Source organism: Pelophylax lessonae, assembly GCF_965119305.1.
Source record: "Pelophylax lessonae genome assembly, chromosome: 5".
Lineage (NCBI taxonomy): Eukaryota > Metazoa > Chordata > Amphibia > Anura > Ranidae > Pelophylax > Pelophylax lessonae.
In genome coordinates, this window is record NC_138772.1 from 337,926,548 (window position 1) to 337,954,357 (window position 27,810).

At 47.6% G+C, this 27,810-nt stretch overlaps 1 long non-coding RNA gene across 1 annotated transcript; it reads right to left on the reverse strand.

The window, feature by feature from the left end:
- LOC309557275 lies at positions 1-25,762 on the reverse strand. The gene is made up of 7 exons (XR_014225380.1): positions 25,612-25,762; positions 25,280-25,472; positions 25,069-25,140; positions 20,286-20,520; positions 20,069-20,175; positions 6,727-6,897; positions 1-431 (listed from the first exon to the last, which is right to left on the reverse strand). It is a non-coding gene; the product is annotated as an uncharacterized lncRNA (long non-coding RNA).
- Between the last annotated feature and the right edge of the window lie 2,048 nt (positions 25,763-27,810).

The following is a 27,810-nucleotide window of genomic DNA, read 5'->3' on the forward strand; positions in this document are numbered from 1 at the left end:
GATTCTGATTCTCCAGGGGATTGTGCAGATGTTTTTAAATCTTTTTGAATTTTGGGGTTTTCTTGAGTCATGTAAGGGACCCGTCCTGTAGGTTTTCTCAATGCCTTTAAATTGTCAATATTTACCATTTCTGTGTTTTTTCTCTCATCTGCGATTAGGGCAACTTTGCCTTCCAAACTTACAATGGTGAAGGGTCCCAAAGATTTCGAATCTTTCTTCCCCCCTTTTCTTTGGAGGGATTTGGCATTTTTTTTTAAAACTGTGTCTCCTACACGGTAAATGTTGCTTTTAAAAGCTTCATTTCTTTTTTTTATATTTTTGTTTGATTTCATTATGTTCTTTTGAACAATTTCAGCTATTTTTTCTCTTAGGCCCAATCCCTCTGAAATGTCTTCACTGGCCACAGCTCCTTCCACCATTTCATGTGTTACCTAGAAGTTTCCGATAAACAATAGATAGTTAAGAATTATTACAGGCTATAGCCTTCAATAAAAATATATAAATCAATTATTTGATTTTGGAAAAGGCAACAAAACAACTTTTTATGTCTCTCCGGCAGGCCCGGACTGGCCATATGGCAAACCGGGCATTTTCCAGGTGGGCCGGGGCTGGAAGAGGCTGTGTCATGTCACATACCTCCCAACCGTCCCTGATTGGCCGGGACCGTCCCGCAAATTGATCACTGTCCCGCGGTCCCGGCCAATCAGGGCTGAGTCCCGGAATGCCCGTGGCATGTGCGAGATGGCTTGGTTCCCGCACACACGGACAACACTTTGCATTGCAGCCGAATGTCTCCAGGGCTGCCTCTGCAGTCAGTGTGTGTACGGAGTGCACTGAAGCCGCCCCTCCTCCTGCTGTGATGTTTTCCTGTACATGGAGGGGGGGGGGAGGTACATCACTGCCTGAGCGCGGGGATCGTCTGCCAGAGGATCGAAGAAAGTACATTGCAGGTAACCCTTACACTGCTGTCACATATTCACTGAAAGGATCATTCATGTTCTTTTCAACTTCAAGAAAATTGGACTTTAACAGCCTTTTTATGTTTTAGGAGACAAAACATGCCCACAGTCTGACAGTCCCTTGTATCATGCCCGCAGTCTGACAGTCTCTTGTATCATGTCCGCAGTCTGACAGTCCCTTGTATCATGCTGACAGTCTCTTGTATCATGGCCACAGCCTCTGACAGTCTCTTGTATCATGTCCGCAGTCTGACAGTCCCTTGTATCATGCTGACAGTCTCTTGTATCATGGCCACAGCCTCTGACAGTCCCTTGTATCATGCCCGCAGTCTGACAGTCTCTTGTATCATGTCCGCAGTCTGACAGTCCCTTGTATCATGCCCGCAGTCTGACAGTCTCTTGTATCATGCCCACAGTCTGACAGTCCCTTGTATCATGCCCGCAGTCTGACAGTCTCTTGTATCATGCCCACAGTCTGACAGTCTCTTGTATCATGCCCGCAGTCTGACAGTCTCTTGTATCCTGCCTGCAGTCTGACAGTCCCTTGTATCATGCCCGCAGTCTGACAGTCTCTTGTATCATGCCCACAGTCTGACAGTCCCTTGTATCATGCCCGCAGTCTGACAGTCCCTTGTATCATGCCCACTGCCTCTGACAGTCTCTTGTATCATGCCCGCAGTCTGACAGTCTCTTGTATCATGCCCACAGCCTCTGACAGTCCCTTGTATCATGCCCACAGTCTGACAGTCCCTTGTATCATGCTGACAGTCTCTTGTATCATGGCCACAGCCTCTGACAGTCCCTTGTATCATGCCCGCAGTCTGACAGTCTCTTGTATCATGCCCGCAGTCTGACAGTCTCTTGTATCATGCCCACAGCCTCTGACAGTCCCTTGTATCATGCCCACAGTCTGACAGTCCCTTGTATCATGTCCGCAGTCTGACAGTCTCTTGTATCATGGCCACAGCCTCTGACAGTCCCTTGTATCATGCCCACAGTCTGACAGTCTCTTGTATCATGCCCACAGCCTCTGACAGTCTCTTGTAACATGCCTGCAATCTGACAGTCTCTTGTATCATGCTGACAGTCTCTTGTATCATGCCCACAGTCTGACAGTCCCTTGTATCATGCCCGCAGTCTGACCGTCTCTTGTACCATGTCCATAGTCTGACCATCTCTTGTACGATATCTGAAGTCTCTGACCATCTCCTGTACCATGTCTGCATTCTCTAACCATCTCCTGTATTGGAGCTGATCTGAGTTGTGAAGGTGTAGGAACTGAGGCTGATCTGAGGTGCGAAGGTGCAGGAATTGGGATGATCTGAGGTTTGATGGTGCAGGAATTGGGGCTGATCTGAGGTGTGAAAATGCAGTAATTGGGATGATCTGAGGTTTGATGGTGCAGGAATTGGTGCTGATCTGAGGTGTGAAGGTGCAGGAATTGGGGCTGATCTGAGGTGTGAAGGTGCAGGAATTGGGGCTGATCTGAGTGTGATGGTGCAGGAATTAGGGCTGATCTGAGGTATGATGGTGCAGGAATTGGGGCTGATTTGATGTGTGAAGGTGCAGGAATTGGGGCTGATTTGATGTGTGAAGGTGCAGGAATTGGGGCTGATTTGATGTGTGAAGGTGCAGGAATTGGGCTGATCTGAGGTGTGAAGGTGCAGGAATTGGGGCTGATCTGAGTTGTGAAGGTGCAGGAATTGGGTGTTATCTGGGGTGTGAAGGTGCAGAAATTGGGCTGATCTGAGGTGTGATAGTTCAGGAATTGGGGCTGATCTGATGTGTGAAGGTGCAGGAATTGGGGTGATCTGAGGTGTGATAGTGCAGGAATTGGGGCTGATCTGATGTGTGAAGGTGCAGGAATTGGGGTGATCTGAGGTGTGATAGTGCAGGAATTGGGGCTGATCTGATGCGTGAAGGTGCAGGAATTGGGGCTGATCTGATGTGTGAATGTGCAGGAATTGGGGCTGATCTGATGTGTGAATGTGCAGGAATTGGGGCTGATCTGAGGTGTGAAGGTGCAGGAATTGGGGCTGATTTAAAGTGTGAAGGTGCAGGAATTGGGCTGATCTGAGGTGTGAAGGTGCAGGAATTGGGCTGATCTGAGGTGTGAAGGTGCAGGAATTGGGCTGATCTGAGGTGTGAAGGTGCAGGAATTGGGCTGATCTGAGGTGTGAAGGTGCAGGAATTGGGCTGATCTGATGTGTGAAAGTGCAGGAATTGGGGCTGATCTGATGTGTGAAGGTGCAGGAATTGGGGTGATCTGAGGTGTGAAGGTGCAGGAATTGGGGCTGATTTGATGTGTGAAGGTGCAGGAATTGGGGCTGATTTGATGTGTGAAGGTGCAGGAATTGGGGCTGATTTGATGTGTGAGGGTGCAGGAATTGGGGCTGATCTGAGGTGTGAAGGTGCAGGAATTGGGGCTGATTTGATGTGTGAAGGTGCAGGAATTGGGGCTGATTTGATGTGTGAAGGTGCAGGAATTGGGGCTGATCTGAGGTGTGAAGGTGCAGGAATTGGGGCTGATTTGATGTGTGAGGGTGCAGGAATTGGGGGTGATCTGAGGTGTGAAGGTGCAGGAATTGGGGTGATCTGAGGTGTGAAGGTGCAGGAATTGGGGCTGATTTGATGTGTGATGGTGCAGGAATTGAGGCTGATTTGATGTGTGAAGGTGCAGAAATTGGGGCTGATTTGATTTGTGAAGGTGCAGGAATTGGGGTGATCTGATGTGTGAAGGTGCAGGAATTGGGGTGATCTGATGTGTGAAGGTGCAGGAATTGGGGTTGATCTGATGTGTGAAGGTGCAAAGCTCACTTGATTTCTTAATATTATTCAAGCGGTTTAGAGCAGTTACTTTATATGAAGTTGACAGTTGTTTTTTATGTATCTGGCACTCCCAATTACTTTGAAAACATTTTTCGGCACACTGTGCCAAAAAGGTTGTCTACCCCTTGATTAGAGAAACCCTCATCTTGCGCTGCTTCATACTATTTTTAGGACTCAACCATTAAAACAGGATTTAAAGTAAAGACAAAAAAAAAAGCATCGTATGGCAGCTCTAATCTAAATTGGACCCAGTCTGTCAGATTAAACTAAAAAAGGTACCGTAATCGAATCCACACATCCTGGAACATTAAACCTATCATCAACCGTCTCGACGAAGGCCACGCCCCACCACGCCTCCCGCCACTCCCCCCCCCCCCCATCCAGTTCTAATTAGCTGCCCAAGACCTCTGATAGCCGTTACTCTACTCACAGCCATGAAAAGTCCTGAGTGACAGCTGATTCCAGTGCATCCTGGATTATTACTGACAGTCCCTAATGTGGGATAGCCCATAATAATAAAATATCAGGCAGTAAGAGTGACTGCATGTCACAATTACTGCTTTAAAACAATGGCAAGGCAGTGTTTAAACACACTGGCTTACCATGTACTATAATCTCCCGTTCAGCACAAACTGACAAAAAGAGAATTGCAATTGTTAAAATAATTCAAATGCAAGTATTATAAATAAAAATGTATTCTATTTACTATTATCACTATAAAAATTAACCCCTTATGTTCATTATCTGCAGCTGAGTTTTAAATTAGTTTCACACCCTTAGGGGTTATCTTTTGGTTTAAAGGGTTTGTTACCCTAGAAAAAAAAAACACAGATCCTGTTTCCTTAAAGCATTTTCTACAGCTCAGTGCTTGTTCTGTGTAATTCCCCCCCCCCCCCACCCCCACCCACCCCCGTAAACACCAAAAAAAACATGGCTGATCCTGCCAGTTTCTACCCTCCCCTTTGTACAATGACCAAGGTGTATTATGGCCCAGACACCATGGTCAGTGTACGTGCCTCCATCATCTGCAACCCTGCACTGTCCTCCTCTGTCTTCCTCTGTCCTCCTCCACCCTCCGCTCCCTGCCTGTCGACTCTCACTAACACCACTCTGTTCCCCTCTCAGCTGCTACAAAACTATGTTATATTTACATCATCCCCTCTGTTAGATTACAATCTGTATCCTAGTGCCTGAAGTTTATTTGAAAAAAGAAGATTTCTACCTGTTTTATCAGTGTCGCTCGGCCGTCACGTGACTCCCGGCTTTCTCCTTCTTTCCTCCCCGCCTCCTCAGCTGACGTCAGAAGAAGGTTTTGGCTCCGCCCCTGGAGATGTCAGACAGGGCGAGGAGAGAGCCAGGAGTCCCGTTATCAGCGTGATGGGTGCACTTTATGTGAAAGATGAAAATTATGTTTGAACAAACAGAGTTAAAAGCGAAGTTTTGTTTATGTTCAGAACATGGGCAATTGCCTGCTTCCTAAAAGGTTAAACATCCCTGCTACTGACATTGACTCCTGTAGACCTATAACTTCATGTAGGCATATGTGTCTTTGTCTTTCTGCAGCTTATCTCACTGATCAATGGCAATACTGGGGTGGGTGGGACCCTAGTTACCCAACCAAAATGTGCATGGCCATCTCTGAAATACAAAAGTAAACTTCATTCTTCCTGATTGGTATAGCAAGTCATTCCGAGTTGAGTTAACACATTTATAACTTGACTACTATCAATCAATTACATGAAAACTTGCACCAAATTTAGTTGGTTAAGGCACTTTAGCCACATTATGAAGACTAGATGTAGAGACTGGTGGAAAAATTTTGACAAATTATTTTAACCACTTAAGCCCCGGAAGATTTTACCCCCATTCCGACCAGGGGGTATTTTGTGATTCGGCACTGCGTGACTTTAACGGACAATTGCGCGGTCATGCGACGCTGTACCTAAACGAATTTGGCGTCCTTTTTTTACCACAAACAGAGCTTTCTTTTGGTGGTATTTGATCACCTGTGCGATTTTTTGATCATGCGCTATAAACAAAAAAAGAGCGTCAATTTTGCAAAAATAGCAATATTTTTCACATTTTTTTATATGAAATTCCCCCCAAAAAAATTTAAAAATCAAAATTTTTTTACTTTTTCGGCCAATTTGTTTTATGCTACCTATGTTTGGTAAAAAAAAATCGCAAAAAGCGTATTTTGATTGGTTTGCGCAAAAGTTATCGCGTTTACTAACAAAGGGAAAGATTTCTGTCATTTTTGTTGTTTTTTTTTTTTTAACGTGTAATGGCGGCGATCTGCAATTTTTTTTGCGGTACTGCGACATTGGGGCGGACAGATCGGACCCTTGACTGACATTTTTGACACTTTTGGGGTTACCAGTGACATTTCTACAGTAATCAGTGCTATATATATGCACTGTTACTGTAAAAATACACTGGTAGTGAAGGGGTTAACTTTATTTGGGAGGGAGGGGCTGTGTGTATCCCTAGGGGCGTGCTTTCTACTGTGATTGGCTGGGGCTTGAGCTGTATGGACACTGATCAACGAATCTACATACTAGATCCGAGTGATCAGTATCCTAACAGCATGGAGAATGACAGGTGGCTTGTTTACACAAGCTGCCTGACATTCTCCCTCTCCCCCGCCGATCGCCGAGTGACCGGCGGACATCGGGTCCGCCGGTCACACGCGCGGGGGGGTCCGTGACCACGCGGGGGCGCGCGCTCGCTCCCTAGACCCTCACAAGCTAGTGACGTAGCCCTACGTCACTTTGCCTGTGAGGGGCTGACTGCCGACGTAGATCGGCGTTAGGCAGTCGGCAAGTGGTTAACCAATTACTAGAGAAATGTGCAAAAGAATGGGCTGCAGTGGTTATAGGGTTTAGCACATTAATTTGAGTTATAAATTATTATTTAATTTGTAAAGCTAATAACTAACCCGCAAATCATCAGGAATTTCACTGGGATACCGTGCCTCTCTTCCAAACAACATAAAGAATGGACTATACTTTGTTGTTATTTGTTTCTTGGTATTTAGTCCAAATACAAAAGGCATCCAAATACATGTCCCAGGTATCTGGGTTTTTCCTGAACAAGTTTTCTTAAAGATCTAAATAAAAAATGCAAAGGATTGAATAACATTTTAATTGCAAGATGTAAAAAGAATACAACAATTACAAATAAAAAATAAAATATTTTAACTCAAAATTATATGTTTACACAAGTGTCAAACCCCTGTGGAGCTCACGCAGCTCTCTCTGTGATCGGCAAGTCCATGAGACTCACCTATCATAATTCCGGTACTTACCACGTGATCAGCTGTCAGCCAATGACAGCTGATCACGTGATGTAAACAGAGCTGGTAATAGGCTTTTTTTTCTCCTCACGCTGATAGCGGGAGGAGAAAACATAAGCCAATCGTCGGCTGCTGCAAGAGGGACATCAGTTTCGAAGAGAACAAATAAGGAGGCAATGTTATTTGTGCCCACCAGTGCCACCTGTCAGCACCCACCATTGCCACATACCAGTTCCCAACAGTGCAGTTCAGTGCCGCACACCAGTGGCCACCAGTGCTACCTATCAGTGCCCACCAGTGCTATCCATCAGTGCCAATCAGTACCCCATCATCAGTGCTGCTTTTCTGTGCCATCTACCAGTGCTCATCAGTGCCACCTATCAGTGCCCATAAGTGCCACCTATCAGTGCCCATGAGTGCCACCTACCAGTGCCCTTCCGTGCCACCTGCCAGTGCCCTTCAGTGCCACCTATCAGTGCCACCCATCAGAGCCCATTGGTGCCACCCATCGGTACCACCTATAACTGCCGCCTTATCAGTGCCCACCAGAGCAGCCTTATCAATGCCCATCAGTGCAGCCTATTAGTGCCCCCTCATCAGCACACATCAATGAAGGTGAAAAATTACCTGTTTGCAAAATTTTATAACAAACTATAAAAAAAAGAAAAATTATTTTTTTTTTTTTTAAAGGTATTTTATTAGTGAAAACACACAAACACAGGTAACAAAACCAATACAGGTACAGGAGTGCAGCACAAGATATAGAAAAAAAATCGGACAATTCAGAATGCAGGTAGACAGAGCTATAGCATATCAAATAGAACAACTCAAAACAAGATGTGCAAGTATTTACCATACTTTTATTAGAAACAAACAGTAACTTAACCCTTCACACAGTAGATAGCTTCAATAACAACATATGTACCATCTGACCAGCCATAAACAGAGAGCGAATCTGCTGATACAGCCCCTGCAAGAAAAGCAACCCCGCGAGAGAGAAATCCGCGGGAGAGGAGAGAGAGCACAATAGAAACGGGACCGGTGGACCCCCCCCCATACACAGTGCAAAGCCTGAGGGGCCTAAACCTCAGATGACCCCAACACTGATTCCATCCAGGAGGACCATACCTTACAAAATTTTTTTGGGCACCCCCGAGCCAAATAGGTAAGCTTATACATGGGGAGGGCATTATTAACCAATTTGATCCAGGCGGCTACCGTAGGCGGCGTATCTTGTTTCCATCTCAGAGCAATCAATTTCTTGGCATAGAAAAAGAGAATGCACAGCAGGGCTCTCTGGGACTGCCGAAGACCCTCCTCCTCCAGATTGCCGAGAAGGCATCTATCAGGGGAACAGATGTTCGGAAGTGTCAATTTTACTTCCATAAAAGTACACACCCCTTTCCAAAAGGACTGAATCACCGGACACGACCAAACCATATGGAAGAAGTCCCCCTTGTCCCCCTGACAGCGAGGGCATGACGGAGAGGGAAGCCTCCCCATCACATACAAGCGATAAGGGGTGTAATAGATTCTGTGTAGGTAATTCAATTGGATAACCCTATCCCCTGCGGCTATCAGCCCATGCGACTGAGCACTGAGAAGATCCTCCCAATCCACCATATCCAGCTGGGGCAGATCTGCGTGCCACTTTGCCTGCAAGGCCGCCATTTTCTCTCCCCCATCACTAAGAAGCAACCCATAGTATCGAGAGATAAGTTTAGTGTGGTCAGGACTCATCAGCTCCTTCTCCAGCCGAGTCGGAACCAGGTGGACCCCTCGAAGTCCAAACTGCGCTGCCACCGCATGCCTAAGTTGTTGGTACAAAAACCAACATGTCGAGGGGACCCCCAGCTCCGCCCTCAACTCAGCGAAGGTCTTAAACGTATGATCCACAAACAACTGATGAGCGTATTTCAGATCAAAGCCCGCCCAACGCCGAGGATCTTCCAAATTATACAGGTCTTGCAATCCCGGATTATACCATAGTGGTGCGTTGGGGGATCCGATAAAGGAAGAACCCCCTACCTTAGTATTACACATATGAGTTATCTTACATGACATACGGATAATCTCAGCCCCCGCCCCCTGATGAGGCCCCTTCCTATATAGTGAGTTCAGGAGCGCCTCGTATGATCCCATTACCGCCGCCGAGGTGGTAACCGCAGCATTTGGCAGATCAGGGAAAAACCAGGCATGAACATGTGTCAGTTGGGCCGCTAAATAGTAGGCTTGGAGATCCGGGGCCGCCAGACCCCCAGCTTGAGCAGGGAGTTTTAGCGTGCCAAGGGAAATCCTCGCCGGTTTCGCCCCCCAAATAAAAGACAGCAGCAGGGATTCAATACTAGCAAACAATCGTTTGGGTAGATACACCGGGGCCTGCCAGAACAGGTAGAGGAAACGGGGTAAGTATATCATTTTGAATATATTAATCCTGCCCATCAGATTGAGTGGCAACTTGCCCCAGGTGGGCAGAGTCTGCTTCAACCGCTGGATCAGCGGGGCAATGTTATTGTCAGCAAACAGTGCGACAGGTTGTTGGACGACTACACCCAGGTACTTAAATTTAGTCACCACCTGGAGTCTACGTGGAAGTACCAAGGCAGGAGCCCGAAGCGGGTCAAAGGGGAAGGCCACAGATTTGTCCCAGTTTACTCTAAACCCGGAGAATCTCCCAAAGGATTCTATCACCTCCAAGGCCGCATCTAAGGAGTCCTGGTGATCCGCCAAATAGAGAAGCATATCATCAGTATACAAGGACGTTTTCTCCTCGAGGTCCCCCACCCAACATACCCGGATCCTACCATCCCGTCTAATTAGGGCAGCCAATGGTTCCATTGCCAGGGCAAACAACAGGGGGGACAGAGGGCACCCCTGCCGCGTGCCCCGACAAATAGGAAATTGATCAGGGATTTTGTTATTGACCCGAAGGTGAGCTACAGGGGCATCATAAAGGAGTTTCACCCATCTAACAAAATTCGGTCCAAACCCCAGCCTGCCCAGCACCGCAAACAGATAGGGCCACTCTACCGAATCAAATGCTTTATGGGCATCCAGTGACAAGTAATCTAGTATCCACTCCAGTAGTTGGCACTTGGAGATTTGTAAAGAGGCGTCGTAGGTTTATGGCCATAGAGCACCCGGGAATGAACCCAGTTTGATCCGAGTGAATAATTTTAGAGATAACAGTGTTCACTCTACGGGACAAAACCTTTGCCAGAATCTTAATATCAACATTGATTAAGGATATGGGCCGATATGATTCACAGTAGGTAGGGTCTTTGTTTGGCTTGGGTATCAACACTATCATGGCCTCGCGAAGGGAGGCTGGAAGCACGCCACTCTCAAAGGCTTCGGCATACACTGCAGACAGTCGGGGGTCAAAGCTTCCGAGTAAGCTCTATACCACTCGATCGGAAAGCCGTCCAACCCAGGCGTTTTATTAGCTGCAAAAGAGGAGATCGCAGCCGCAATCTCCGTTTTAGTAACAGGTCCCTCAAGAGACAGGCTATCCTCCGCCTCCAGTGGGACCACAGTGATGTCTTGCAGATAAGAGGCCAAGTCCTCCTGAGAGTAGGCGGCTCCAGATGAGTACAGGGAGCGAAAAAAGTCCAAAAAGGCCCCCGCAATCTCCGATCCCTCTGTGCACAAGCGGTGTCGGCCATCATAAACAGCAGAAATGGCCGTAGCCGGATGCTCAGAGCGAGAGAGATACGCTAATATCTTACTATTCTTATCTCCGTATTCAAACACCCTCTGCCTCTGGTAGAGCAATTTTTTCTGAGTCTTCTCCAGCAAGATCAGGTCCAGTTGTCTGGCACTGTCTCTCCATAAGGCATAGTTAGCGGAGGTGGGATTCCGGATGTATTCCACCTCAGCAGCCGACGCCTCCGATTGCAAAGATTCCACCCTCCACGCCCTATCCTCCCGGAGTTGTTTAATCACACCGGCTACTGTACCCCGCATGGCAGCCTTAAATGCATCCCATGCGATAGCCCCGGAGGCTGTTTCCTGATTGACCAGCCAAAAATGGGTCATCTCCTTAGCCGTGATGTTAAAAAAAATTTCCTCGTTAAGCCACAGGGGACTAAGGCGCCACAAGTTGTATCCAACCGATGAGGAAAGGCTAAGCTTGACCAGCAGTGGAGAATGATCTAATATGGCCCTGGGCAAGTAGGAGACAGACAGTACTCTCGAAAGCAGATCAGGAGAGACAAAACACAAATCAATCCTAGAAAGTGTTTTATAGGAGTCAGAATAGCAAGAGAACTCCCTACCTGATGGGTTCCTCCACCTCCAGCAGTCCACCAGGTGGTATTTCTCCACCGAGGCCACTAGGGAGGAGGAAGCCAATGCATCACCCGGACATCTGTCCAAAGCGGGCGACATCACTGCGTTAAAATCACACGCAATCAGGAGGGGGCCCTCCCACCACCTGCAGGAGTTGAGCCAACACCTTGTCCCAAAAGGCCAAAGTGAACGGAGGCGGGATATAAAGAGACAAAAATGTATAGACCACATTATCTATCTGCAGCAGAACAATGACATAACGCCCATAAACATCTGTAACAACATGTTTCACCGAGCATTTAAGTGATCGAGTAACTAGGATGGACACTCTCCTGGCATGGTTAGAGAACATGGAATGAAAACCAGGCGCCACAAACGCCCTCTTCAGGTCCAGAACTTTGGATCCAGTCAAATGTGTCTCTTGGAGGAATATCACTTGAGGCTTATATTTGTTAAAATAGTTAAACACCAAGGCCCTCTTCACTTTGTTATTTAGGCCCCTGACATTCCAGGACAGTACAGTTAAAGTGTCCACAGCCATTTCAGCAGGAATATCGCTCCCAATCCGAACAGTCCCTCCCAGGACCAGACAGCAGGGGGCATCGCAACAACATGAGTCATAGATAGCACCACACAGTAAATGTAAAGCATAGGAAGAACCTGTGAAGGGTATAAAACAGTCCCCAACCAAAAAACAAAACCCCCCACCCTGCCCGTAGCCCCAACTTGCCCGAGCTTGAACCCCAAACAGAACCAAGTCAATGAAGGAGGGTGAAAAACAGGCATAAGGGGTGTTCCTAGAGAGCTACCAAGTACTCGAACATAAGTAACGTATCCATCCCGAGGCAAATGAACAGGAGAAGGACATATCCGTTGATCAAACAACCCATACCTCTCCATAAGTGCAATGTTACATCAGGGTAGCAGAACCGTAATCCAAGGAGAGGACCCAAAAGGAGAAAAAAAGAAAAGTAAAAGGGGAACTAGCTGTCTTCTGGGTCCCTCACGCTCTGCCCAGTAAGTCCAGCCACTGATCAGCCTCCGCAGGATCCAAAAAGAATTGCGTCTTGCCTTTACACACCACACGTAGCTTAGCAGGATATAGCATACTGTAGGGTAGTTGTCGTTCTCGGAGCCGCTTTTTGACATGGACAAACACAGCCCTCTGTTTCTGGGTGGCCGCCGAGAAATCCGGAAAGATAGTAACAACTGCATTATTAAAGCGCAGATCCGGTGATTCCCTGGCCTTCCTCAGAGCTGCGTCCCTATCCCTGTAATGGAGGATCCTCGCGAGCAGGGGTCTGGGCCTGGCACCTGGAGCGGGGGCCTTAAACGGGACCCTATGGGCTCTTTCAATAGCAAAGAGCGGAGAGAACGTGTCAGGCCCCAGTGCTTGCTTCAGCCACGATTCCACAAATGTCTTCAGGTTCCTACCCTCTGCGCCCTCAGGGAAACCAAGGAACCGGAGATTATTGCGGCGGAGACGATCCTCCATGTCCCCCAACTTTGCCGCTTGAACTTTTTGTTCCACCTGAATGTCCCGCAGGGCCGCAGGGATAGGGAAAACATCATCCTCCACCGCACTAAGGCGCTGTTCAGCGGTAGTGACCCGCTGTCGGATCTTATGGACATCGTCCTTAAGCAGGGAAAAGTCCACTCTGAGGGCGTCTATATGTGAGGCAAGGGATGTGTGGCAGGTCTTAATGGCCTCCATAATTTGGGTCAGTGTAGGCTCCGGTACCTGAGAGGTATGCTGATCCCCATGCTCCGATTCGGTCCGAGCTGCTGGTGACAATGCCGACCACTCCACACTGTCCCCCATCCAGGATGCCTGTGAGGCAGCAGCGAGCGCGCTGCCCGGAGAAGGTGATCGGGCGCCATCTTGGGCCTGCAGCGAGGGACCCGGATCGCGATCCGCGGGAGACACCGGCCGGTCCCTGCCGTATTTGACCATCTCGGGAGGATTCCAGAGGAGGTAGGGAGGCTCAGGAGACAGGTTGGAGGCAAGTCAGGCCTCGGATGGAGCAGGATTCTGTGTCGGATTAATGGTTGGCAGCGGAGCTAGGAAAGAACGCTCCTCACATCCCGGAAGTCGGCCACGCCCCCCCAAATTTTCACAATTTTCAGTAAGTTTTTGTTTTTTCAGCAAAAAATGAAAAAACACCAGTAGTGATTAAATACCACCAAAATAAAGCTCTATATGTATGAAAAAAAAAATGATAAAAAACTGAATTTTTGTAAAATCTTACCTGTAAAATTCCTTTCTCTGAGTCCTCCGACAGTCGCCGCCATCTTCATATTCGTCACAATGGGGTATTAGACTTTGCTCCGTAGGAGTAGCTAGGCAACAGAATATGTCAATATTAAAGCCTTTAACATATCCCCACCCCAGGGGGTGGTCCCCTCAGTCTATACCCTCCTGCTTCCTGTTTCATACTTCAGTTTCAGTGGAATAGCAGTAGACCTAAACCCCAAAAGAGGGGCGGGGGCGGCGACTGTCGGAGGACTCAGAGAAAGGAATTTTATAGGTAAGATTTTACAAAAATTCAGTTTTCTCTTACGTCCTCCGACAGTCGCCGCCATCTTCATATTCGTCACAATGGGAACGTCCCAAAGCAGTGCAAACATGAGGGGAGGGAAACGCAGCCGCGCCTAAAGGCAGCGCAGTCTCCACATCAAAGAAAGTAACCTTACCAAAGGAAGGAAACCAGCTGGGCAACATGAGAAAAAACTTGCTCAACGGGAGCAATAACCCAGGAAAAAAACAAAAACCCAGGGATAAAAAGAAATCCCAAACAGCCCAAAGGTCCAAAACAAGGGACCCTAAGGAACCGCCGCACTAAGAACCTTGCGGCCAAAGGAAGCATCTGCCGATGCTTGAAACTCCACTCTGTAGAATAGAGTGAAGGTGTGCACGGTCGACCAAATCGCCGCCCTACACACCTGGGCCACAGAAGCCCCATGACGACAGGCCCAAGACGTACACAGCGATCTGGCAGAGTGCGCCTTCACAGGCATAGGGGAAACTTTTTCCTGCAAAGCATAGGCCTGTTCAATGGCCTGTCTGAACCAATTGGCGATGGCAGAAGCCGACGCCGCTACGCCCTTCCGAGGACCCCCGGAAGGACCAACAAAGAATCCGACTTGCGAAACGATTCAGACGATTTTAGGTAAACCCTAATCGCCCGAACAACATCCAAGGAGTGCAACTCCACCTCCTTCGGATATTAAGACTTCGCGCAAAGCGAAGGCAAGACAATGTCCTCATTGAGGTGAAATTCCGAAACCCTCTTCGGAAAAAAAGAAGGGTTAGGTCGCAAGACCACCTTATCTAAGTGAATGACCAGATATGGAGACTTGCAGGACAAGCTGCCAGCTCCGACACCCTGCGAGCCGAAGTGATCGCCACCAAAAAAGTTGACCTTCTTGGACAACATAGACAACGAGATCTACCTGATCCGTTCAAAAGGACCATGGTGTAACACGGACAGAACAAGATTCCAGTCCCAAGGAGGCAGAGGCACCCTCCTAGGAGGGACCAGATGCCCCCTGAACAAAAGTGCCAACCAAGGAGTTAGATGCCATAGGACGTTGAAAGATAACGGCCATCGCAGACACCTGACCCTTGATCGTAGCCAGCGCCAAACGCTGGCAACACCCTTTCGAAGGAAGGACAACACCCTAGACACCGATTACGGGCGAGGTGAAAACCCCCCGGACTCACACCAGGCAAAATAGGCCTTCCAAGTACGGTAATAGACCTTCCCTGAGGAAAATTTCCTTGCGTCGATCAAAGTGTGAATGACCTCAGGGGAGAGACCCCTATCCCTCAGGACCTCGGTCCCAACAGCCAGGCCGACAAAGCCAGCGACTGTAAAGCAGGATGGAATATCCGCCCTGGAGACCGCCAAATGCACGAGGTCTGCGTACCAGGACCGGCGAGGCCAGTCCGGTGTCACAAAAAACACTGTGTTCTGGTTCCGAGTTCAACCTGCGAAGGAACCTGGACAGCCATTGAAACGGTGAAAACGCATACAGCAGTCGGTACTGATGCCACGGAGCTACCAACGCGTCTGACGCGTCTGCCCAAGGATCGCGCAGCCTTGCCACGAAGCCTTTTCACCTTGCTGTTTAGACGAGACGTGAACAGGTCTACCTCCGGAAGACCCCACTTCGCGCACCACATCTGGAAGACATCCGGGTGGAAGGACCATTCCCCCTGGTCCGGGGACTGTCGGCTTCAGATAATCCGCCTGCCAGTTCTCCACCCCCGGAATGTGAACCGCAGATATCGCCGGGACGCGTTTCGCGGCCCAAGACAGAATGTCGGCCACTTCCCGAGCCGCTCGGGCACTCTAGGTGCCCCCTTGGCGATTGACGTAAGCCACCGCCGTGGCATTGTCCGTCTGCACCCGAACCGGACAGCCCTGCAGCCCGTCCGGCCAACGGTGAAGGCAGAGATTCACCGCACGCAATTCCAGAATGTTGATCGGAAGGGAGGAAACCCCCTCCGACCAAGTTCCCTGGGCGGACAGAACGCCCAGAACACCATCCCAGCCCAACAGGCTGGCATCCGAGGTGACCACCGTCCATGAGAGAGGACGAAAAGACTTGCCCCCCGACACCGCCGGGGACTGGAGCCACCACAGAAGATCCCCTCTGGTGCAATGGCCCAACGAAATCTGGAGATCCAGAGATTGCGGTCGCCCGTCCCACCCGGACAGGATCTCCGCTTGGAGACCCCGCGTGTGAAACTGGGCAAAGGGAATCGTCTCGAAAGCCGAGACTATCAATCCCAGACATCTCAAGCGCATCCGGAGTGACGAGCACGGAACGTCCCTAAGGGACCTGACTTCTTCCTGAAGAGTCCTGAGTTTGTCGTCTGGTACGAAGATCTGCGCCCGGACCGAGTCCAGAATCATTCCCAGGTAGGGAAGACGAATCAACGGACACAGCGTCGACTTTGGAAAATCATCGTCCAACCAAACTCCTGTAGAGTCAGCATCGTGATGGATAGGTCCTCCTCCAGACCCTGGCTGGTCGCAGACCGAACCAGAATATCTTCCAGATACCCCAGGACAGGGATGCCCTGGGCTCTCAACAAACCAGAAACCGGTGCAAGCACCTTGGCGAAAAACCGTGGAGCCGAAGCGAGACCAAAAGGTAACGCCATGAATTGGTAGTGATCCTCCGCAATGGCGAATCGAAGGTACCTCTGGCGACCCTCGAAAAATGGGATGTGAAGGCACGCATCCTTCAAGTCGATGGAAGCCATGAATTCCCCCGGAACCAGGGCAGCCACCACCGACCGCAGGGATTCCATGCGGAACTAGCGAACCCGCACAAAGCGGGTCAGAGCCTGTAAGTCCAGAATTGGACGTACCCTGCCCTCCTTCCTGGGCACCGTGAACAGATTGGAAGAGAAACCCCCGAAATCTGTCCCGATGAGGCACCGGAACCTCCTGAGGGAAAAAATCTGCTCTCCGGCCGAGAGAGAAAACTCGATCTTGTAGCCAGAACGAACAATTTCCTGAACCCACCTGTCCCGAACACGGGCCAACCAGGGTTGAAGAAAAACCGAGCAAGCGTCCCCCCACCCCAGAACTGGGTGAGGGCGCCCCTGCAGGCCGCATTGCTATGGGCAGCGGGTCCGGACTGGCTGGACGTCTGGTAACTTGACCACGGCTTCTTTTGGGAGCCTTGACCTGTGAACGGCTTGCCCTTATAGTGCGCCCGAAAGGCACGAAAGGACCTCCGAGAGGGCCTAAAAGAAGCATGCTTCTTACCATGAGCAACCTTAGCCTAGCGGGATTGGGGCAAGAGCGTGCTCTTACCACCCGTGATCCCCTTTATCAGTGTATCCAAGGATTCTCCAAAAAAGGCGAGATCCATCATAGGACAGATTGGCTAAGGTCTTGCGCGAAGATTGGTCCACAGACCAACACTGCAACCAAACCAGGCGGCGAGACAATACCGCCACACCGTGAACACGTGCAGCCAATGGTACTATATCCAAGTCCGCATCACACAAATACATGACACCCTGATGGATTTGATCCACCATATCCAATGTCGCCGGTGAGGCTGAATCAGCCACCAGGACGCGCCTGAGTACCTGCGTCCAATTCGCGTCAGCCTGGGCTGTCATAAGCGAAGCAAATAGAGCCTTTAGCATAGAACCCGTAATAGAGTAAGTATGACGGGCAAGAGACTCCAGCCTCCTGTCTGTAGCATCCCGGAACACCGGGGTGTCCTCTGCAGGAATCGCAGTGGACTTATTCAAAATCGCCACCGCGTGATCCACCGGAGGTGGCACACACCACCGCTCATCCAGTAGCGGGCGTGAAAGGATACTTGGTACAGCAAAGGGCTTGCGTATATTGCGCCATTGTTCCTTAACAGCGCGCAGAAAAAACATCAGTGCAAGGAAAGACCTGCGATGTCATGCGTCTTCTCTGCGTCCCATAAGCTGCCAGGGCAGCAGGAGGACATGGTTCATCCTGCAAACGCAGTGTTTGCTTGATAAAAGCAATCAATTCATCCATGAGTGCAAGCTCTTCAGGCGAGCCAGGGGGAGAATTATCCACCCCTTCTACCTCAGCCTCCACCTTGGACCCCCAAGATCCAGGGAGGAACGGGACCCCGATAAGGAGACCCCAGCTATAGCAGCCCCATCACCATCACCCTCTGAATCAGAGGAGATTGAAACTCTGGGCCGTTTTGTGGATCGAGCAGCCACAAGCATTTTCACCTGAGCAGCAATGTTAGCCACAACCGCAGCCAAACCCCCCCCCCCCCCCGCGGGGGGGGGAAACAGCAGTCCCTCGGTCACCCACCAAAGTGGTAGGAAATTTGCTTTCCTGAGAATCCAGTGCCCCAATACCATGCCGGAGAATAAAGGGTTAACAGCCCCTTAAACAAGCGCGGCGAGCGCTGCCCACCGCACACACACACTAGCACAAGTTTGACCCCCACAGGGAGAAAAAACTCAACTCAGGCAAGGAAATAGGGACAGGGAGGTAAAAACCTGTAAAGACCACCGCTGCTGCTGCTGCCTCGATCGGTGCGCCCAGGGAAAGGAAGCTATGCAACACAGGGCGCTCTATGAAAGCCTATGGAAGGCTACAAGAAAATGGCCGCCCGCAGTGAGACCATGCGGCCGGAGTGAGCGCTGCCAAAATGGCACCGTTTGGCGCCGAAAACGCCGCATCTCCACCTCAGTGAAGTGGAGAAAACACACCACATGTATTAAAACATGGCGGACCGCCGCAGCGGTCGCTGTAATGTGCCCCAAACATGAAATAAACATGCCCCACAGCACACAGCCGTTCACACATTCACAGTCTGACACAGATAGTGCAGCACATCGCCCCCTCCTCGCAGCCCACAGCATGCAGCCAGAGAGATAGGGAACTTAACAGTGTGAACACAGGCAGGGTAACACAGTCCCAGACTGACACCCCCCAGACAGACAGGTCCCCACACAGATACACTTACCTCCTAGATGGCGTGGGGAACCCGCACAGGCGAACAAGCCACTGCACATGTGACAGGGAGAGTCGCATCCAGGACGCAACAAAAATGGGGTCGAGAAACCGCACAGCGTCCAGTGAGGTAGCCACCTCACCATAGCATCCCTGCACCGAACAGGGATGGGTCGTTCAATGCGCCAGGAGCGTTACCTGGCTGAACGCTCGAAGGCAGGCTGGGAAGCCACTGACCCACAACCTGCTAACAGGGGGATCAGCCCGAGACCCAGCCCGCACGAATCCTCTTCATCAGAAGAACTAACTAACGCTGACAAAAATAACAGCTAAGTAAAGAGAGAGAAAAAACTCAAACAAAAATCAAAAAAGAATAGAGAAAGGCTGAGACAAAATGCCCCAGCACAGAGACATCCAGCTACTCCTGACAAGCTAGACATTGAAACTGAAGTATGAAACAGGAAGCAGGAGGGTATAGACTGAGGGGACCACCCCCTGGGGTGGGGATATGTTAAAGGCTTTAATATTGACATATTCTGTTGCCTAGCTACTCCTACGGAGCAAAGTCTAATACCCCATTGTGACGAATATGAAGATGGCGGCGACTGTCGGAGGACGTAAGAGAAATTTCATTTGGGTACAGCGTTGCATGACCACAAATTGTCATTCAAAGTGCGACAGCGCTGAAAGCTAAAAATTGGCCTGTGCAGGAGGGGGGTTAAAGTGCCCAGTGGGCACGTGGTTAAGTAGAGTACATCATTTAATTTGCATCATCTAGCTAGGTTCAAAAGTTAAATTGAAAACTATTAAAAGAAAATGTAAAAAAAGAAATTTAAAAAATAAGCATAATCATGAAATATTATTGATGTAAAGGTCTTTTCCACCCTGAAACTAACTTAATGAAAATTATTTTTTTTCAGACAACATGTAGACAATTACGACCAGATTATATTAATCTCGTAGTGCTTCAGAACTGCCGATGCCAGTTCTAGTGCAGCATTATCAATAGTATAACACAGAAATAATGCACGCGTAGTAAAATAAAGACTTCTCTGCTGTGCTAGAACTGGCGTCGGACGTTCTGAAGCACTGCGTAATGAATGTGACCTCGCCGTGAATGTAGAATACCACTTCTGCATACATAATTGTAATAACAATAAGTTTATTATAATTTTATGAGGAAATTTACTAAGATTTTTTAGGAAACATACCTTTGAATGGTTCCATTCAGTTTTTCAACTAAACCATTGGTTTGTGGATGGTATGCAGAGGTGTAGCTTCGGCTTATTTGTAGAAGTTCACTAATCTCTTTATTTAACTAAAACCAGGGGTGGAAAAAGCAAGGGCACATATAGAAAAATTATATTCATATATGACATAATTTAGTGAACACAGCCAACAAATGTTGATCATAAATATTATATGTACCTAATTACAAAATTCCTTGCCCTGATCAGTCAAAATCCATTTAGGTGCACCAAATAGGTAAAATAATTTAGTTATACATTGTACAACTTCAGATGAAGATTTGTTTTTTTAATGGGAATGCGATAGCCCATTTTGTCAAATAATCTATAATTGTACATATGTACTGATTGCCATGTGGTGTTCTTTTTAACTTTCCAATTAGGTCCATTCCTAATAACTCCCAGGGTTCTGTCACCTATGTATAACAAAATAAAAGTAAATGCATTTTTCATTAATAGCAAAAAATATATGTAATATTTACATTATCAAATGATTGAAGAAGTGTATAGATAGATATCACTATCAATACATTTTATTTCTAAAGCAAGATACTGTTTTAGAACAGTGATGCTCAACCTCCCTAAAGTCATGGGCCAATTTTAAAATTGGTACATACCATGGGCCACACAATAGACATGTCTTACATACTAATTTTAGGTGTCCATTTATGAAACAGAGAAAAGCCATGATCCTCAGGATCACAGCTGATCTCTGGTGTGTACCGGTTTATGTAACTGAGATGAAGAAAAACCCGCACAAAGCGGTTCAGAAATTTCAAGTCCAGAATCGGATGCACCTTGCCCTCCTTTCTGGGCACTGTGAACAGATTTGAGTAGAACCCCCGAAATCTGTCCCGATGAGGCACCTGGACATTCACCCCCTGGGCGATGAGATCCTGAACCGCCCGTTAAAGATCTTGCAAACGATCTGGGGTCAAATGAAGATTTGAGGGAAAGAACCTGTCTGCTAGACCCGATCGGAATTCGATCTTGTACCCTGACCGAATGATTTCCTGAACCCACCTGTCCTGAATCCGGGACATCCAAAGTTCGGGAAAACCATGCAGACGTCCCCCCACCCCTGAAATGGATGAGGGCGCCCCTTCAGGTCGAGGCAGACTGGGCCGCCGTGCCAGCGTGGGCAGCTTTTTACTTGCCTGCCCAAGGCTTCTTCTGGCCACCAGCGGCCTTGAAGGATTTGCCCTCGTCTTGTGCCTTGAAGGCACAAAAGGACCCCTGATTTGGTTTAACGGAAGGGCCCAGCTTACTGCGGAAAAACGTACCCTTGGGTGCTTGGGGCAGCAGAGTGCTTTTGCCCCCAGTAACCCCCTTAACCAACTCGTCCAGGGAGTCCCCAAAAAGGCGATTCCCTGCATAAGGGATGTCAGACACCATCTTCCTGGAAGTCTGGTCAGCCGACCAGCTCTTAAGCCACACCATACGACGGATTATCACTGCGACAGCAGATAGTCGTGAGACTAAAGGGGCCTCATCCAAGGCCGCGTCACACAGGTATTAAACAGCCTGAATAATTTGGTTCACCATCTCCAAAGTAGCAGGAGGGGCGGAATCAGCCACGAGGGTGCGTCTGAGCACCTTGGTCCACTCCACCACTGCCTGAGAGACCATTACAGAGGCGAAAACAGGTTTCATCAAAGAACCCGCCACCATATAGGAGTGGCGAGTAAGAGATTCCACCCGTCTATCCGTTGGGTCCCTAAACACCGGAGAATCCTCCGCGGGCATTAGAGTGGCCTTGTTCAACCTGGACACCGTGTGATCCACCTTAGGGGCCACGGTCCAGCGAGAATCTGTTGGAGATGCAAAGGGATAACGGTACTGAAACCGATTTGGTACCACAAAATTGCGCTTCAAATTGCGCCATTGTTCGTTCACCGTTTCGTGAAACTCAGCGGGACAGGGAAACACCTGTGCCGCTTTCTGGGTCCTGCGGGTCCCAAAGGAAGACAGCTTACCCGGTGGGGCTCATCCTCTAAGTGTAGCGTATCCTTAACAGAACTAATAAGCGCAGACATAGCTGCGTGTTCTCTGGTCGTCCCGGGGGGGGGTCGTCTCCCTCCTCATCCTCCTCCTCCCCTTCCGACAGAGGACTGAGACCCCTCAGGAGGTACACTGTCCATGGCAACCATATCTAGCTCTGAATCAGAAGAATGAGAAAATCTGGGTCTTTTCTTAGAAGCCCACTCAGACATCAACAGATCCACTTTAGATGCTAAAGTCCCAAGTGCAGCAGTCAGGGAGCCCATCGCAGAGGATTCAGGCGTACCTGAACCCTCCACCAGAGCTGGGGGGAATTTGCTGTTCTGGAACTCCATAACATTTATTTTTTTTTTTTGGCGCTGGCCCTTTAACCACTTAAGCCCCGGAAGATTTTACCCCCATTCCGACCAGGGGGTATTTTGCGATTCGGCACTGCGTGACTTTAACGGACAATTGCGCGGTCGTGCGACGCTGTACCTAAACGAATTTGGCATCCTTTTTTTCCCACAAACAGAGCTTTCTTTTGGTGGTATTTGATCACCTGTGCGATTTTTTGATCACGCGCTATAAACAAAAAAAGAGCGTCAATTTTGCAAAAATAACAATATTTTTCACATTTTTTTATATGAAATTCCCCCAAAACAAAATGTAAAAATCAAAATTTTTTAACATTTTCGGCCAATTTGTTTTATGCTACCTATGTTTGGTAAAAAAAAAAATCGCAAAAAGCGTATTTTGATTGGTTTGCGCAAAAGTTATCGCGTTTACTAACAAAGGGAAAGATTTTTGTCATTTTTGTTGTTTTTTTTAACGCGTAATGGCGGCGATCTGCGATTTTTTTTGCGGTACTGCGACATTGCGGCGGACAGATCGGACCCTTGACTGACATTTTTGACACTTTTGGGGTTACCAGTGACATTTCTACAGTAATCAGTGCTATATATATGCACTGTTACTGTAAAAATACACTGGTAGTGAAGGGGTTAACTTTATTTGGGAGGGAGGGGCTGTGTGTGTCCCTAGGGGCGTGCTTTCTACTGTGATTGGCTGTGGCTTCAGCTGTAAGGACACTGATCAACGGATCTACATAGTAGATCCATGTGATCTGTGTCTTTGCAGCGAGGAGAATGACAGGCAGCTTGTTTACACAAGCTGCCTGACATTCTCCCTCTCCCCCGCCGATCGCCGAGTGACCGGCGGACATCGGGTCCGCTGGTCACACGCGCGGGGGGGTCCGTGACCACGTGGGAGCGCGCCTCCGGGGGCGCGCGCTCGCTCCCTAGACCCTCACAAGCAAGCAACGTAGCCCTACGTTAGTTTGCCTGTGAGGGGCTGACCGCCGACGTAGATAGTCGTGCGGCGGTCGGCAAGTGGTTAAACACGCGACAGCGGCGGATCCCACCGCAATGCACCGCAATGAGGACTAGCCTGAGTTACCAAATGTAGAGAAATATAACTGCCAGCAAAGGTATTATCCCATGAAAATAGCAGAAAAAGCCCCCCAGAAGTGCAGCTGTACAATACCACGCTTGTAGCTCGATCCGACTGCCTGGAGAAAGGAAATGATGTCAAGCTGCTAGAGGCCGAAATAGGACTTGAGCCCAGGAAAAATGGTTGCCAATGTAATGCTATGGGGAGGCTCCGAGCACATGTTAGAATACATTGCCCACACTAAAGACTACATACAGAGAGGATGGATAGCTGATGCCCTCACATGAAGCCAAACAGCCTGCCCACACCCAAAATGGCAGCTCCGCGATTTTTACACCACAGCGGCCACAGCACGGCATGACCGCAATAGCGCCCCCGCAAGGACCGGGAGGGACACACGGGGACCACACGGACAGACATGAGGGGGATATTACAGACTCCAAACAGACTGCCATCCCCATGACAGAGGCCCCAAACACACCCCCCGACATACAATGCCACAGACAGAGGGGGTAGCATGGTACTCACCGATCCAGCGAAAGAGTGGGTGCCACTCTGCGACGGGAAGCCTCCCACCCGGGTGGGGGTGCCGTCAGCCAAACAGGACGCTAGCAACACGCGGCGTACCGCAGTTGAGACATCCTAGCGAAGTAGCCACTTTGCGGGCTTTTGTCCCTGAGGACAGGGACAGGTCGTTTGCGAGGCCAGGGCATACGCATAGCATGCTAAACTCTCAATGGCGGGCAGGGGTTCCATAAGGCTTTATTACAACCAGTCCGATTCCCAGCTCCGAAAACGCTGTAGTCTTCCGAAGTCTGACTAACTAAGCGCAGGATCAAATAAAAAGCTATCAGTGTAAAGAAAAAAACACTTAGCAGAAAAAAAATTGAAGAAAACTGAAGAAAAGGCTGAGACTGTAGCCCCAGCTAAGGGAAGCCTGCCTACTCCTGATTAGGCAAAAGACAAACTGATTTGGGAATGCTGCTAGCAGGGGGGTATTGGACCAGAGGGACAGCCCCCTATAGGTGTGTCTATGCAAAGTGTTTTGTGTTTTAACAGATCGTATGCCTAGCTTGCTCCTGTGGATAAGAGGTCAATACCCATAAGTGAAGACTGTATAAGTGGGCGGCGACTGTCAGAGGACATAAGAGAAAAGACACAGTGCGCAAAATGTTCCCCAGCACGATAAAACAAGATGACTGCCGGGAGTGAAAGAACTATGGGCACATGTAGTACTGTGCATGTGTGGATGTTGGGTATGCATAAAACATCATGTGCTCATAAATTAGATGATCGCCCAATAGTATTTACAATGGCAATGGCCATCTTGATTAAGGGTGCCGTCAGATTCTCCAAACGGCTGTTTTGTGCATGCGCAGAATACAGCTGGTTGGGAGAATATGACACTACATTATTACCACGAGGGTCCATGAACCCCCAAACAGAAGGGGACCTATACAGTTTGATGGCACACCATCAAGATATATATATATATATATATATATATATATATTTTTTTTTTTTTTTTTTACTTTAATTGGCTGGTGATCTGGCTTTGCTTTTATATCAGTACCTTCTTTTTGGCATTCCTGACATTCTAACACCTAAAGAAAAAAAGGAATGCTCATAAATCCTCTAACACAAGAAAATAAAGTAAACTGATATACACACACACACATATATATATATCATCAATCATAATGCAAACAAACAAAATAGCCTTATCAAATAAAAAATGGTTACCCATTTATCGATATCAACAGTCATTCCAGGCCAATAGTAACGCAAGCAAATGGCTTCTCTAGTTTTAATAATACCGCAGTGCGCCCCGTGCAATGAATGTCTCTGAAAATGTCATCAGCCTCCTTCACACTGGTCACTACTTTTGTGTATTTGACAATGCCATCTTTATTTGTGACAGTGCGATAAAGCACACCTATTAGAAAAAAAGAGGGAGAAATATTTATAGCAAAAAAAAAAAAAAAATTAATAAAATGGATATAAAAAACATGTTTACTTTCAAAAAAAACATGTTACAAACCTTCAAAATAATTATATTAACATAATGTAGTTACCTTTGATTTCAAACTTTAAAGCTCTTCTACGAATTACATATTTCACAGCTCTGGTTATACCCTCAGGATAACACTTGTTTAATTTGTAATTGACAATTTCTTTGTAAATTTCTGGATCCATATTCTATAAAAATATCTTTAAATAAAAAACACAAAGATTTACATTAAAGGACCTACAAAGTACACAATATATAGTAGAATGCATAGTCAATACTTATGAATGAAAAAAAAAAAAAAATAAACCTCATATTGATTCAATTTGAAACATATAGATAAATATTAAATAAACAACATGGGCTTAATAACTTCTAACAAAGAACTAACTAACTAACTAACAGACTGTGGCAATATTCTCATTGATAGACACTGATTAAAAAAATGCCACCAAAGCCCTAGGGCATGATACACTATTTAACCCTTTCATTGTGCACAATCTATGTTAAAATAAGGGTCAGTCTTCAGTTGCAAGGCAGATGTCCATTTGTGTCTGCAGTGAACTCCCAATTAAACAACCAAAAAAAAAAGCTGAGCATAATGGCACTTTCTCCATTGATATAAATGGGGATCATCTTTGCAGCCCAAACCAAATCCCAATAATTAGCAAACGTGTGAAATGTTCTAATATTCCATCATAAAAACTAATTGTTCATTATTGTTTTAGAAAAATTAAAACATGGCTAATATTTAGACCCTAAACCTAATTTACATTCATCAAAAATACACAATGACCCTCCCTTTAAAAAAAATATTGAAAATAAGGTGATAAGGACTATTAAATAGCCCCTGTATTCTGCTTTTGATTTTTTTAACTTGAAATGATACCCCTCATTTTATTTTTTTTAAAAATGAAAAAATTGTGTGTCTATATATCATTTTTTTTTCACACAAAAAAAGATGGTTAAAATATAACAACCCCTGATTAACCCTTCAAATGTCAAAGATGTGACCAAGTCATCGCATAGGAAAGTGGTTTAATTGAAAATATAATTAAATTACCTGTTCTGATGTAGTTCTAACAACACTTACAGTAAATCACTTACATAAAGACTGTGCCAAGAACTACAAGTATAAAAACTAACAGTTGATTACTAACCTGCAAAGGTACAGAGATAATCAAATTCCAAGCTTGTAGGAGGTCCAATGATGTTTAAGAATATGACAAAGCTGTTAAGTTGTGTGCCATTATATAGTGAAATATGTTTTGGGAGGAGCAAGGAGGATAATGGAATTTTTGTAAAATCTTACCGTAAAATTCCTTTCTCTGAGTCCTCCGACAGTCGCCGCCCCTCATAAGTCATCACTATTGGGTATTGACTTCCGCTCCGCAGGAGTAGCTAGGCATAAGACTTAGTTAAAAGAATAAAAGCATTTAGCATAGACACACCCATGGGGGCTGTCCCACTGGTCAATACCCCCCCTGCAGTAATCCCTCCCAACTCAGTTTGGTAGAATAGCAGTAGGTGTACAAGAAAAAACCCCAAAAGAGGGGCGGGGGCGGCGACTGTCGGAGGACTCAAAGAAAGGAATTTTTAGGGTAAGATTTTACAAAAAACAGAATTTTTGTAAAATCTTACCTGTAAAATTCCTTTCTTTGAGTCCTCCGACAGTCGCCGCCTCTTCATATTCGTCACTATGGGGTTATTGACCTTTGCTCCGTAGGAGTAGCTAGGCAACAGAATATGTTAATATCAAAGCTTTTAGCATACCCCACCCCTAGGGGGTGGTCCCCTCAGTCAATACCCTCCTGCTTCCTGCATTCCTACCTCAGTTTCAGTAGCATAGCAGTAGAGTACATAAACAAAACCCCAAAAGAGGGGCGGGGGCGGCGACTGTCGGAGGACTCAGAGAAAGGAATTTTACAGGTAAGATTTTACAAAAATTCAGTTTTCTCTTACGTCCTCCGACAGTCACCGCCTCTTCATATTCGTCACTATGGGGACGTCCCAAAGCAGTGTAGACATGAGGGGTGGGAGAAAAATCGCAGCCGCGCCCAAGGCAACGCAGTACCCACATCAGAGAAAAAGGAACCTTACCAAGGAAGGAAACCAACTGGGCAACATGAAAAAAAACTTGCTCAACAGGAGCAACAACCCAGGAAAACAAATAACCTAGGGATAAAAACATCCCAACAGTCAAGGGTCCAAGAAAAAAACAAGGAACCCTAAGGCACTGCCGCACAAAGAACCTTGCGGCCAAAGG